General features: G+C 37.4%; 1 long non-coding RNA gene across 1 annotated transcript in view; it reads right to left on the bottom strand.

Moving 5' to 3' along the window:
- LOC129532141 (uncharacterized) overlaps positions 1 to 13,389 on the bottom strand; it is a 68,033-nt gene that overhangs the window by 25,052 nt on the left and 29,592 nt on the right. The window contains exon 2 of the long non-coding RNA XR_008677772.2: positions 6,406 to 6,481. This is a non-coding gene — a long non-coding RNA (uncharacterized lncRNA). The remainder of the gene's footprint in view (positions 1 to 6,405; positions 6,482 to 13,389) is intronic.

The raw sequence follows: 13,389 nt of genomic DNA, 5'->3' as shown, positions 1-13,389 counted from the left end.
ATGTCATCATTTCCTAAAGTATAATTATCATTTCTGCAAAAAAGAATGATGGTAACGGTAGGAGATTAGTCCACCAAGACTGCTTCCCATCACCTACTGAAACTTAATTTCTTCTCACATGCGAATGTTCTTAAGTCAATGCACATTCCACTCACAACTTACATATATGTAGACGGAGTCTCTGTCACCCAGGCTGGAGTGCAGTGGTGCCATCTCAGCTCACTGCAACCTCTGCCTCCCGGGTTCAATCAGTTCTCCTGTCTCAGCCTCCCAAGTAGCTGGGACTACTTGGCTCCCGCCACCACACCTGGCTAATTTTAGTATTTTTAGTAGAGATGGAGTTTCACCATATTGGTTAGGCTGGTCTCGAGCTCCTGACCTCAGGTGATCCATCCACCTCGGCCTCAAAAGTGCTGAGTATACAGGCATGAGACACCATGCCCAGCCAACTTGTATATAATTGCAATAAATGGAAAAATCCATAATGTCTAAATACCTTTTCAGGAGGCATTAATTTGAACACATTCTTCTTCAGACATTTTTAGATCTCAGACCTATGAATTCAGTATCTAGTAACATAATTTAATTCTTCATGTCTCAAAAGGCAAAAAAAGTAGGTAAAATGTTTGCTAATTATTCCTATTCACAGAGGTGGTAACAGTATAGTGATCGAATTCAGAATATGTTAATTTTCTATTTATTTGATGAGGAGAAATTTATCAAGAAACAAATTAAGTGCAATTACAAAAGCACTCTATGTACTCATATTTGAATAAAATACTTTGAAATAATTACTTGAAATAGGAAAGTACAAGATATATATTTAGAGAAGTAGTATAAAATATACACAAGTGGTTTTGTTTTTTTAATTCATTTTTGATAAATGAATTTATAGAAAAGATTTTGTTCAAGGTCAATTTTCATGGAATTAATTAGTGAGATCAAAGACTATTTTAAACTTAGGTGGCAGATATTATGTAGCAGGACAGGAAGTCCAGAAGCCTGGAATATGAATCAGGAAGGAGTGAGGTCACAGAGAGAGCAGAGTTGGGAGCTGAGGGGGTGAGTGAGGCTTCTTGCCAGAGTCCATAGTCCCAGGCTTAATTGTTCATCCAACTTTGTGATTTATCCAACTTTATCTGTTTCCATTATCATTACCTCTTCTAGGTATGACCTGCATCTCCTTCCTTACCTTGTTGAAATACAGAAGAGATTCACAGTGTAGTAAATAGAATAATGATCTCCTGAAGATGTCCACATCCTAATCTCCAAAACCTGTGACTATGTTAGGCCAGCAGTCTCCAACCCTTTTGGCACCAGGAACCAGTTTAGTGGAAGGCAATGTTTTCCATGGATGAGGGTTGGGGGTGGGGGTGAATGGTTTTAGGATGAAACTATTCCATCTCAGATCATCAAGCATTAGTTAGATTCTGACAAAGAGTGCGCAAAGTAGATCCTTTGCGTGTGCAGCTTACAATATGGTTCACGCTCTTATGAGAATCCATTGTCACTGCTAATCTGACAGGAGGTGGAGCTCCGGCAGTAATGGTTGCTCACCTGCCATAGGCTACATGGCAAAGGGGAATTAAGGTTGCAGATGGAATTAACATTGCTTATTACCTGTCTTTGTTTCGTTACAACTGCTAGAATAAAGAATGTGGAGTGAGAAAAAGGGGCATGTTGTCTTGTAATGAGTAAAGTCATCAACTAGATATTTTAGAATGGTGTTCTAGTTCTCAGACACTAAGTAGTTGTATTAGTTTCTCAGGGTTATCATAGAAATTACTACTTGGTGGCTTAAAATGGCAGAAATTTTTTCTGTCATAGTTCTGGAGGACAGAAGTTCAAAATCAAAGTGTTGGGGGGTCGCACTCTTTCTGAAGTTTCTAGAAGAGAATCTTTCCTCATCTGGTGACTCCAGATTTTCCTTGGCTTGGGGCTGCATAATGCAGGTTTTTGCCTCTGTTTTCACATGGTCTTTTCTCCTGTGTGTCCTTTTCCCTGCTCTTCTCTTATAAAATCACTTCTCATTAGATTTATGGCCCATGATAATCCAGGGTAATCTCTTCACGGCATCGTTATCTTAATTGCATCTGCAAAGACTCTTCTTCCAAACAAGATCACATTCACAGGTTCTGGTGGACATATCACTTGGGAGGCTACCATTCAATCCACTACACCAGCTTTGTGTCCTTTATTCTCTGTGTATTTTGCTTTAACATCAAAAGAGATGGGGGAGGGAGGTGAGAAGTAAGAATAGTACATTTAGATAACCATTAAGATAGTTTTCAACTTTTGTAGACCCCCTGGTTTACAAAACTTATAAAATCTGACAATAAGTAATATTGGTAAAGATTTGGAGCAGTAGTAACTCTTAAAGACTAAGAGAGGGATTGTAAATTTACACAATGAGTTCAGAAAACAGTTTGGCTTTATCTACTAAAGTTGCAGATGCACACCAATAATTCCATCCTAGGTTTATAATCAAGGGAAAATCTTGTACATGAAGCAGGAAACATACACAAGACCATTCATCTTGTCCATCAGCAGCAATATAGACAGCAATAAAAATAAATACATAGAGCTATGTAGGGCAAATCGAATATCATGAACATTATATGGAGTGAAAGAAACATATGTAGTCCATGAAGCATATGTATAAAGTTGCAAAATAGGCAAAATTAAATCATATCTTTTAGGGCTCTGTATAAGGTGATAAAACTGTAAAGAAAAGTAACAGGATTATTGTTTTAAAAATCATACTTCTGGATAACTTCTTTAAGAGGGAAAGTGGGCTTTGGGATTATACAGCAGCAGCTGGGGAGCTTCCAAGATGCTGGTAATATCTTATTGTTGACTTCAGTGGTGATTACAGGGGTGTTTGCTTTATCATTATTCTCCCAAATAAGCATATATATTTTCTACGCTCTTCTTTATGTAGGCTGTATCTCATAATAAAAATAATAAAAGAATGAATGAAAGAAATAGAAGAGGAGATAGTAGTCTATGCTTTGACAGCTTTTGAATGTGATGGAAAGGAGAGAAGATGGCAACAACTACAGAAAGGCAGAGAAGTAAGAGAAGTTTCATTTTTCTTACATTTAGATAATCTGGACTAAGTTTCTAGTGGTGTCAATAAGAAAGGGAAAAAAGAGAAAAGAGTAATGTTTTGATTTCAGTTTAAGAATCCTATTTATCTATAATCCTCTAAGAATCAGAATGTAAAGAAATAGAGTGGTGCTGAAGATGCTCTCTGTGGCTCCTGGCACTAAAGTAGGGTTGCTGTAGCACTCGACAAAAGGCTGGTACCAGAGAGACACCTCCATATGGGATTCCTTCCTCTTTCCTCTTATCTAGAAGTACAGCCAGTCCTTTGTTATCAGACCCTAATCTAGAATGTGCTGAAATAATGCTGAGATAAAGAATAAGGACTGGCTGTCTTATGGATAGGGTTTGGAAGAGTTGGGGAGGTAGGACATCATTGGCTTTTGCTATGTACAAAAGGTGGAAATGGAAGGAGAGAAGGGGTGAAAATCCCAACTGGAGCAACAGGGGAAAAAAAGAAGCTCTTGTGACCATATGGAGAGAGGTAACGATTATCAAATAAAAATTTAGAATGGGTTTCTGCACTCTCTGTTCTTGCAAAATTGAAATATACTGCAGTCATTAGGCTGTCAGTAAGCTGTAATGAAGTTAGGAAAATTTAATGCAATACATTAGCTCAATTGAAAACAGAAGTATCAATTTGACTTTAATTGATGAATAGCAATGAGATATTCTTCTGAAATGGAAGATTAATGTAAACTTGGTTTCGAAGTTGAAATACAAATTCAACTTCTGTCAGACTGGGGCAGCATACTTAATCCTCTTCTGAAGAATTAAACAAAGAGCCAAGTAGCAAGGTAGTGTTTTTCTGTACATTTATTTGTTCAATAAACATTTACTGGGCATTATTTTTCAGGAACTTCTTAAGGTGCTAGGGATTCAAAAAAAAATTTAAAAAGACATGGTCATATGTGTGAGTTGGATAACAGGAAGGTGGGGCATTGATTAGAGATGAGCAAATCCATTCAATATAATATGGTAAATACAATGATAAAAACGACTATCGGACTCTAAAACACAGGTTAAGGACACCTCACCTAGGTTTGGTGCATAGGGGAATGAATAGTAGTAGTTAGACTCCACGACACGAAAAATGAAAGTGTATTCTAGGCAAAAGAACTTGAGTAAAGTGGAGGTATTGAAAAACACTGCAGTGTGTTTGTAAGAGAAATACACTAGCTGTTCAGTGCTGCTGATACACAAATATTAAGAGGGGAAAATGATAAACTAGGTTGTAGAGTTAGGTAGGGGGCTTCATCTCATAGGGATTTACACTCAATGTTAAAGATATTATTCTTTACACTGTGGTCAGAAAATATATTTTTAGCAGGGACATGGCATAGTCAGATCTGTATGTTAGGTAGATCATTCTGAGAGCTCTGTGGAGTTGAGAGCTGACAGAAAATACTAATACTTACAGCAGGAGAAATCAGTTGTAGGGCTTTGGAGCAATCCAAGAGAGAAATGGAAATCTGAACTAAGGTGGAAATGTTGGAGATAGAAAATCATGTGATTGAGTAAGGAATCCCTCAGTTTCAAGTGACAGGGATTTCAACCCAGAATGCCACAAACAGAAGAAATAAAAAGCCCAGATATAAGCACAAATTGATAAGAGGCACAAATGATGCCATTATGCTATCCCCAGCTTCTGTGTTCCAGCTGTTCTTCTCCCAATTGAGCTCTATTTTTAGGCATTTTCGTCTCCTGTGGTGACAAAGTGGAAATAAGAGCTCCAGTCTCATAGCTCAGTAATTCCAAGCCCAATAAAAGAGCTTGTTTTGTAACAAATTGTATAAAAATCTTGAGATTTTCTTGGTTATACCAGCAAAAACCACATGCAGAACCATGAACAATTCACAGTGACAGACTGTATATAATGGATGAAGAAAATAGAGTCAGAGGACTCGAGTTTCTCCAGCATTTAAAAAAAAAAAAGTTTATAGTGAATGCCAAACAATACAGCATGGAGGAATGAAGAGTTAGGTTCTGTTGCCCTTGAGTAAGATATACAAACATTCTACGAAACCTTGGATCCAGTAAATAAGATGGGTTAAGGTTCTTTTTCTAACCACCACCGCCAACAAAAAACCCAACCTTATTGCTAACGTTCATTTTATTTCCTAGCCAAAAATATATATATTCATAAAGAAATGAAAAAATGAGTCTAAATCTTAGAAGAGATCTACATTGCAGATGGTTTGGTTTGAGTATTATCAAAATATGTATGGTAATTAGACTTGTATGTGATCACCAGGAAGTGTGAAGGATAAAAAGCATGCCATATTGAGGAGAAAATATTGGTTTATAATGATAATTATTATTGTACATCACTATATTCCTGATTATACTCATGCACTATTTCATTTATTTCTTACAACAGTTCTGTGAACTCCATTTGAAGTATGAAAAAACCTAGGCCCCAGAGATTTTTTTCATTTTGTAACTTTTTTCTTGCCCAGGTCAATATTAGCAGGAATAATACAGCTTAAATTATTAAATTATTGGGGAAGAGTCTCAGCCCATGTTACTTGTCACAACTTATCAAGATATAAAATCACCAATTCAACTGTTAAGGCACTTATTAAAACAACCATCAAAACTGTTTTCAGGAATTTTATTGCTTGATTCAACATTTTGTTCCATAAAATGAAAATTAGTCAATGTCATCACCTCCCTTAACATTGGTAGAAGCTGCCAGGGGTACTTATGCAGATATAGAATACTTCATTCAAAAAAGTCATTGTCAATTCTATTTATATATAATACATTAATGAAATATGAGAATAGTCATCTATGGGCGCAGAATCACAAAATTTTGAAAAATAACTTTGTAAACTTATTTACCTTTTTAGAATTTTGTTATGAAAGTGCTGTTACCTAATATAATGTTTTGAAAATGTTACCATTTCTCACGCTTAGGCATTTCAAAAAAAAAGTAGAGTTACAAAAGATGTATTTTTTTCTGTACTTGCTTGTTTAGAGTTTATAACATAACAGAGAAAATAAAGTATGCTTATACAAATATAGGGGCTTATTTTTTTCATAAAAAAAGAGCAGAAAAATTATACAAGAAATATTTGTTGGATTTACCATTACTGAATGTGAACTGAGTTCAGCTAATTTTAACTCAAGCAATTTATTTTATTTGTTTTGGGGACTGAGAACTTGTTCTTTTTTTCCTTGCCTGTATGCATTCTCATCGGGGGTGCACTTTCACTATGAGGTTCTATTATTTGCATGCAGTTATGTTAAAGAGGCAAAATCATGCAATGTGCCTCCCCATGAACCACCAAGTCTTACCCTCACAAAAGCTGGTTCTGCTTCATTGCTGCTGGAACATTCTCTCCTTCTTCTCTTTATATTCTCTTTTTCTTCCCTGTAGGAAATTTATGCATTTAAAGAGAATAAAATAGATCCTGGGGGTCTCATTTATTCTTGCTTGGTTTATTTTGTTCCATATAACACCTCACACATTTCTTATAAATTAATAGAACTTATTCATTAGGATTTTTCTTCTGTTGTCACTTCAGCATATTTTCATAAATCATAAACAGTTATACTAAAGGCCATAGCAAATAACAAAATATTAGCTTCCTAAAAAAAAAACCAGAAATCTTTTTCACTCTATAGTCTCATAAAACATTCACTGTATTTAAACTGGTTTAGGGAAATAAATTTTGAAAATATGATCACTTTAATGAGCCAAGATAGGGCAAAAGACAGCTCCTTGAGGACATTCTCACTTTCTAAGGTTTTTTTTTTTTTTTTTTTTTTACTGAATATACTGAATAGTACAGTATTCTTGCAAACTTCTTGTAACTCTGTAACATCTCTGCTTCATTTTCTTCACAGGTGAGAAAATAATCTTCAGATGCCCCCAGTTGATCACTTTATCTTCTTTCTTCTGAATTATACTCTAAGGGAATTTTTCACATATAGCACTAGTCCTTTAATGCTTTGTGCAATCAATTTTTTTAATGAAATGTGTTTGAAAAATGTGGTACACATTTGAAAATTCATAATGCACATTGGCATTCTTAGAACTCGGAACACTTGATTCACATATTTAGATCAATATCCCCACTTGGATGCTCCTTTTACAAGAATTTTCAAAATCAGTAATTTCCAAAACTACCTCATGCTATCAAACTAAATCTCAGGAAATGGCACCATCATCTACCAGGGTATCCTTATAGTAGCAATAATTCTAAAAGGCCCCAATGATCTAGACCCTTTTATAATCTTCTCTCCCTGACTATGAGAGACCTTTGAATATGATGGGAGATTAGTTCCAAAATTAGGTTATCTGATTAATCAGGGTTCTCTAGAGGGACAGAAATAATAGAGGGACAAAAATAATAGGTCCCCTCAGAACCTGCTCGAGCCCAGTCACACATATACCACTTCCATTTGATGATAGACTGCTTCTGTGCATGCCCCACTTTAGGGCTAGATGGGTCAGAAAACACCCAGTTCATGATAGGCAGTTCAGGTCATATGGAGACTTGATGACACATAGTCAAACGTTCAGTTTCCGCTAAAGCCCAGGAACAGGCCAAGAGCTGCCTCTCAAAAGGAGAGTAGTTATCTGCAGAAGATGGTAGGGCCTTGCTCTAAAATCCTAGAGGCCTCTACTGTGATTCACCTATGGGGACCTGCCAAAGGCTCCAAACAGCACCCTTATCTGCCACTGACATCTCAGCCACCATTGGATCTTCTGGGTCATATAGCCCAAGTGGCAGAGCAGCTTGCACAGCAGCCTGGACCTGCTGCAGAGCTTTCTCCTGTTTTGGACCCCACTCAAAACTGGCAGCCTTTTGGGTCGCTTGATAAATGGGCTTGAGTAACACACCCAAATGAGGAATGTTTTGCCTCCAGAATGCAAATAGGCCCACTAGGCATAGTGTCTTTTTCTTGGTTGCAGGAGAGGCCAAATGCAGCAACTTATCCTTCACCTTAAAAGGACTATCTCAACAGCCCCATACCACTGGACACCTAGAAATTTTACTGAGGTAGAAGGTCCCTGAATTTTAATTCAATTTATTTTCTATTCTCTGACAAACAAATATCTCACAAGTAGGTTCAGTGTGTTTGCTACTTCTTGCTCACAGGATCCCATTAGCATAATGTCATCAATGTAACAGACCAGTGCGATATCTTGTAGAAGCAAAAAGTGATCAAGGTCTCTCTGAATAAGATTATAACACAAAGCCAGAAAATTGATATACCCCTGAGGTTGAACAGTAAACATATACTGCTGGCCTTGCCAGCTGCGGCAAATTGCTTCTGTTGAGCCTTATGGACAGAAATGGAAAAAAAAAGGCATTTGCCAAGCCAGTGGCTGCATACCAGGTGCCAAGAGATGTAATTTGCTCAAGCAATGAAAGCAAGTTTGGTACAGCAGCTGTAATTGGAGTCACCATTTTGTTAAGCTTACAGCAATCCACTGTCATTCTCCAAGATTCATCTTTCTTCTGCACCGGCAAAATGGGAGAGTTGAACGGGGATATGGTGGGAATCACCACCCCTGTGTCTTTCAAGTTCTTAATGGTGGCACCAATCTGCAATCCCTCCAGAGATGCAATATTGTTTTTGATTTACTAGTTTTCTAGGTAGAGGCAGGTCTAATGGCTTCCATTTGTTCTTTTCCAACATAATAGCCCTCACCCTACCAGTCAGGGAGCCCAGGTAGGGGTTCTGCCATCTGCTAAGTCAATGTCTATGCCAATTATGCTTTCTGGCACTGGGGAAATTACCACAGGATGAGTCCATGAACCCACTGGATCCACTGTAAGTCAGATCTGAGATAAAACTCCATTAATTACCTGACCTGCATAAGCCCCTACTTTAACTGGAGGACCACTATGACATTTTGGGTCCCCTGGAATCAACATCAGCTCAGAGCCAGTGTCCAGTAGTCCCCAAAATGTTTAATCATTTCCCTTTCCCCAGTGCACAGTTACCCTTGTCAAAGGCTGTAGATATCCTTTAGAAAGAATGGGGGAAATATTGACATGATATATTGTCAGTAGTGTATCTAGAAAGTAACTAACTTGCTTTTGATTTTACAGGCTCATAGGTGGAAGGGACTTGCCCTGTGTCAGATGAGACTTTGGACTGTGGACTTTTGTTAATACTGAAATGAGTTAAGACTTTGGGGGACTGTTGAAAAGGCATGATTGCTGTTGAAATGTGAGGACATGAGATTTGGGAGGGGCCAGGAGTGGAATGATACGGTTTGGCTGTGTCTCCACCCAAATCTCACCTTGAATTCCCACATGTTGTGGGAGGTACCCAGTTGGAGGTAATTGAATCATGGGGGCAGGTCTTTCCCCTGCTGTTCTCATGATAGTGAGTAAGTCTCACAAGATTTGACGGTTTTAAAAGGCAAACCTCTTTTGTAAATTGCCCAGTCTCTGGTATGTCTTTTTCAGCAGCATGAAAACTGACTAACACAGATTCCATAGGAGGGAGATTCTGTGATCCTGTCTTTGAAGATAAAGGAGGTCAAGTGGCAAGTAATGCGCATACTATCTAGTTATTGAGAGCAGCCCCCTGCTGACAGGTAGGAAGACAATAGAGACCTCAAATTTACAATTCAAAAGTTGTTCCACCAACAATGTTAATGAGCTTGGAAATGGGTTTTTCCCCAGAGCTTATAAATGAAGACACATGACAAATTTCTGCTTTCAGCCTAATGATACCTGGAGATTCCAGCCACATTGTTCTGGACTTCCACATAAAGAACTGTGAGGAAATAAATGGGTGTTGTTTTAAGTTGTTAAATTTATGGTAATTTGCTATACAGCAAAAGAAAACTAGCATACTTACATTCTGCATCACTAATTCCTATTGATTCAATTTTCTAATTTGCCCACTCTCCATCTCATTAACCAGCATCCTAGTCCAAATCACCATTAACTCTTACCTAGACTGCTAGTCACCCCACAGACATATCATCTGAACTATCCATTCTCTACATAGAGTATTCTTTTACAGACAAATTCTATTACTGTCACCTCTCTCCTGCTTTAAAACTGACAATGACTTACTATTTCTCTAAGAATAGAAGTTTTTAAAAATCCTTAACCCAAACTCTGCACATCTGTTAGGTTGGTGCAAAAGTCATTACTTTACACCAACCAAGTAATTTGCATTTGCTTTTACAATAAAAGTAATGGCATAAACCGCAATGACTTTTGCACCAGATTAATGTGTACTCTGATCTCATGCCCCTTCCCTTTTTTTCACATGACAGTCATACTGGTAATTTTTCAGTCCCAGAATGATGTTTCTTCCACCTCCTGTTCCTTTTCGTGGAATACTCTCCCCTCTTCTTCAACTACTATTTCCCTGAGTCAATGCTTGTTAATCATGGAGACACTATTTAAAATTAGGTCCTCTAGGGAAATTTCCTTACCCTACAGGTTATTCTAGTCCTCTTTTTATATGATGTTGTAGCACACATAGCTTACTCTTCCCCCATAGCATTTAAATATAATTATTTACATGCAATTTTTTAAAGTAAGATCTGTATACATTCTTCAGTATTGCCAGTATTATGCACCAAATACTGTGTCAGATGGACTATGTGTGAAGCAGCAACTTATGACATATTTAAATGCATCAAAAGTAGAATCTCCAGAGCATTTCAACTGCCCCTTTTCTTTAACCCTCCCCATCACATATTGCCCGAATGACCTTGTTAATATGCAAAAATCAAAGCTTGTCACTTGTTATGGTTTGGTTTGCCCCTGTCAAAAGTCAAAACCCATGTTGAAATTTGATCTCCAATGTGGCAGCACTGAGGAGTAGCCAGTGAGAGGTGTTTGTGTCATCGGGATGGATTCCTCATGAGTAGATTCATGCCCTCCTAAGAGGGTGAGTTCTCACTCTCTCAGGAATAGATTACTTCCCAAGAGAGCAGGTTGTTAAAAAGAGTCTGACTCCTTGGTTTCTCTCTCTTGCTTTTCACTACGTGATTTCTTTGCACATACCAGCTCCCTTTCCATTGTCCACCATGAGTTGAAGCAGTAAGAGGCCCTTCACCAGATGCAGATGCCCCATATTGAACTTTCCAGCCACCAGAATTATGAGCCAAATAAGCCTCTTTTCTTTATAAACTAATCGGTCTCGGGTATTCTGTTACAGGAACACAAAACAGACCAAGACATCTCTCATTCTATAAACTGTTTAATGTTTCCCTGAGGCCCAGAACTTTTATAAAGGAAATAGAGTAGGGTGATAGGTATTAAAAGATAGTTTTCTAGGCTAATCCAACTGTATTAGTCTGTTCTCATGCTGCTACTAGAGACATGCCTAAGACTGGGTAATTTATAAAGGAAAGAGGCTTAATTGACTCACAGTTCAGCACGGCTGGGGAGGCCTCAGGAAACTTACAATCATAGTGGAAGGGGAAGCAAACACATCCTTCTTCACATGGTGGCAGGAAGGAGAAGTACAGAGTGAAATGGGGGAAAGCCCCTTATAAAACCATCAGATCTTGTGAAATCTCACTATCATGAGAACAGCAAGGGGGAATTGCCTCCATGATCTAATCACCTTTCATGAAATCCCTTCCTCAACACATGGGGATTACAATTTGAATTACAATTCAAGATCAGATATGGGTGGGGACACAAAGCCAGACCATATCATCAAACTGTATAGTCAAAAAGAAAGAAAGTACAGCCAAGTTTGTATTTTGATCTCATTTCAGAGTATTGTATTTTGTAGAAATTAAACACATCCACATTTCTGATGCATAATATATGACTTGGCTCTGTGTCCTCACCCAAATCTCATCTTGAATTGTAATCCCCATGTGTTGAGAGAGGGACCTGATGGGAGTGATTGGATCATGGAGGCAGTTTCCCCCATGCTGTTCTCATGATAGTGAGGGAATTCTCATGAGATCTCATGGTTTTAAAAGTCTCAGTTACCCCTGTGCTCTCTCTCTCTCCTGCTACTGCTGTGTAAGACATGCCTTGCTTCCATCTTTGTCTTTTGTAGTGATTGTAAGTTTCCTTAGGCCTCCCTGGCCGTGTGGAACTGTGAGTCAATTAAACCTTTTTTGTTTATAAATTATCCAGTCTCAGGCAGTATCTTTATAGCAGTGTGAAAATGGACTAATACAATAACCAGTGTATTTGCATTAATTTTAACCATTCTATTTTGTGTATTCTATAACGTATATCTTGTGTGGTTTATTTTCCTTTAATGGGTTGAAAGTATTTCATTTTTTCACTTACCTATCTAGAAATATTTGATTTTTTTTGTTAATGGTAGCTAAGCAAAAATTTTTATGCCCACTTAATCTTGTATTTTCTATTAAAAATCTAGCATTAATTAGTCTTTGACTTCCTATTAAATAAAGCAAAAGTCTTTGTGAGCCTTTAAACCCAATACTCCAAAACACCTGTGCACATTCACTTGTACACACAACTTGAATGCTGTAACCCAGAATTTTAGTTAATAATTATTACCATTTTTCTTTAATGTCATGCATCAATAGTAACTTAGATATAACTATAGATTTTACAGCTATTTAAATGTTACTGCCTGTTGTTCACCATTATTCCATGAATTCTACTTCATCCTTAGTCTTTAATTTATTTTCTTATTTTACTGGTGTGCATTTTTATCTAATTATCTCAAGTAAGGCCTGAGGGTGGTGAACGCTGAAAATATCTCTATTTTCTTCATTTCACCTACATGCCAATGTTTTCCTGAGTGTAGGAAACTAGACACAACACAGTGTCTGCCTTAGTACTCTGTTGATACTGCTTCATTGTCTTCTAACAATTAGTCTGACTATGAGACATCTGATGTCAGCTTGGTTTTTCATTTTTTTGCAGGAAACCTGTTTCATTTTTTCTGAAAACCGTTAGTAACGCTTAGCTTTGTTAGGTGTGGCCCTTTGGTTTACTCACTCGACTCAGGATACTGTTTCCTCCCTCAACCCTCATTCCACACCATACTGCCCACTCCTAGCTAATGTCTTTTCATTTTTTTTCAGTTCTGGAAAACTGTATTATTCATTTAATTTTTTCCTCTCTACCATTTTTCAGTTTCATACTTCAGAAATTCCTCCGATATATACACTGAAACCTTTTGAAGTGTCTTCTATGTCTCTGAACTTTTATGTCACACTTTCATTTTTCCTCTCTTTTTAATTTATTCTGAAAGATGACTGCAGTTTAGTTTTTCAATTAATATGTACTTACTAACTGTATTTATTTAACTGTACTTATTTTAGCCCTTCTTTCAAACCTTAATTTTAAT

Source organism: Gorilla gorilla, chromosome 11, assembly GCF_029281585.2.
Source record: "Gorilla gorilla gorilla isolate KB3781 chromosome 11, NHGRI_mGorGor1-v2.1_pri, whole genome shotgun sequence".
NCBI classification, from domain to species: Eukaryota; Metazoa; Chordata; class Mammalia; order Primates; family Hominidae; genus Gorilla; species Gorilla gorilla.
Note: the sequence above shows the minus strand (reverse complement) of the source record. Positions and strands in the feature narration are given on the sequence as shown.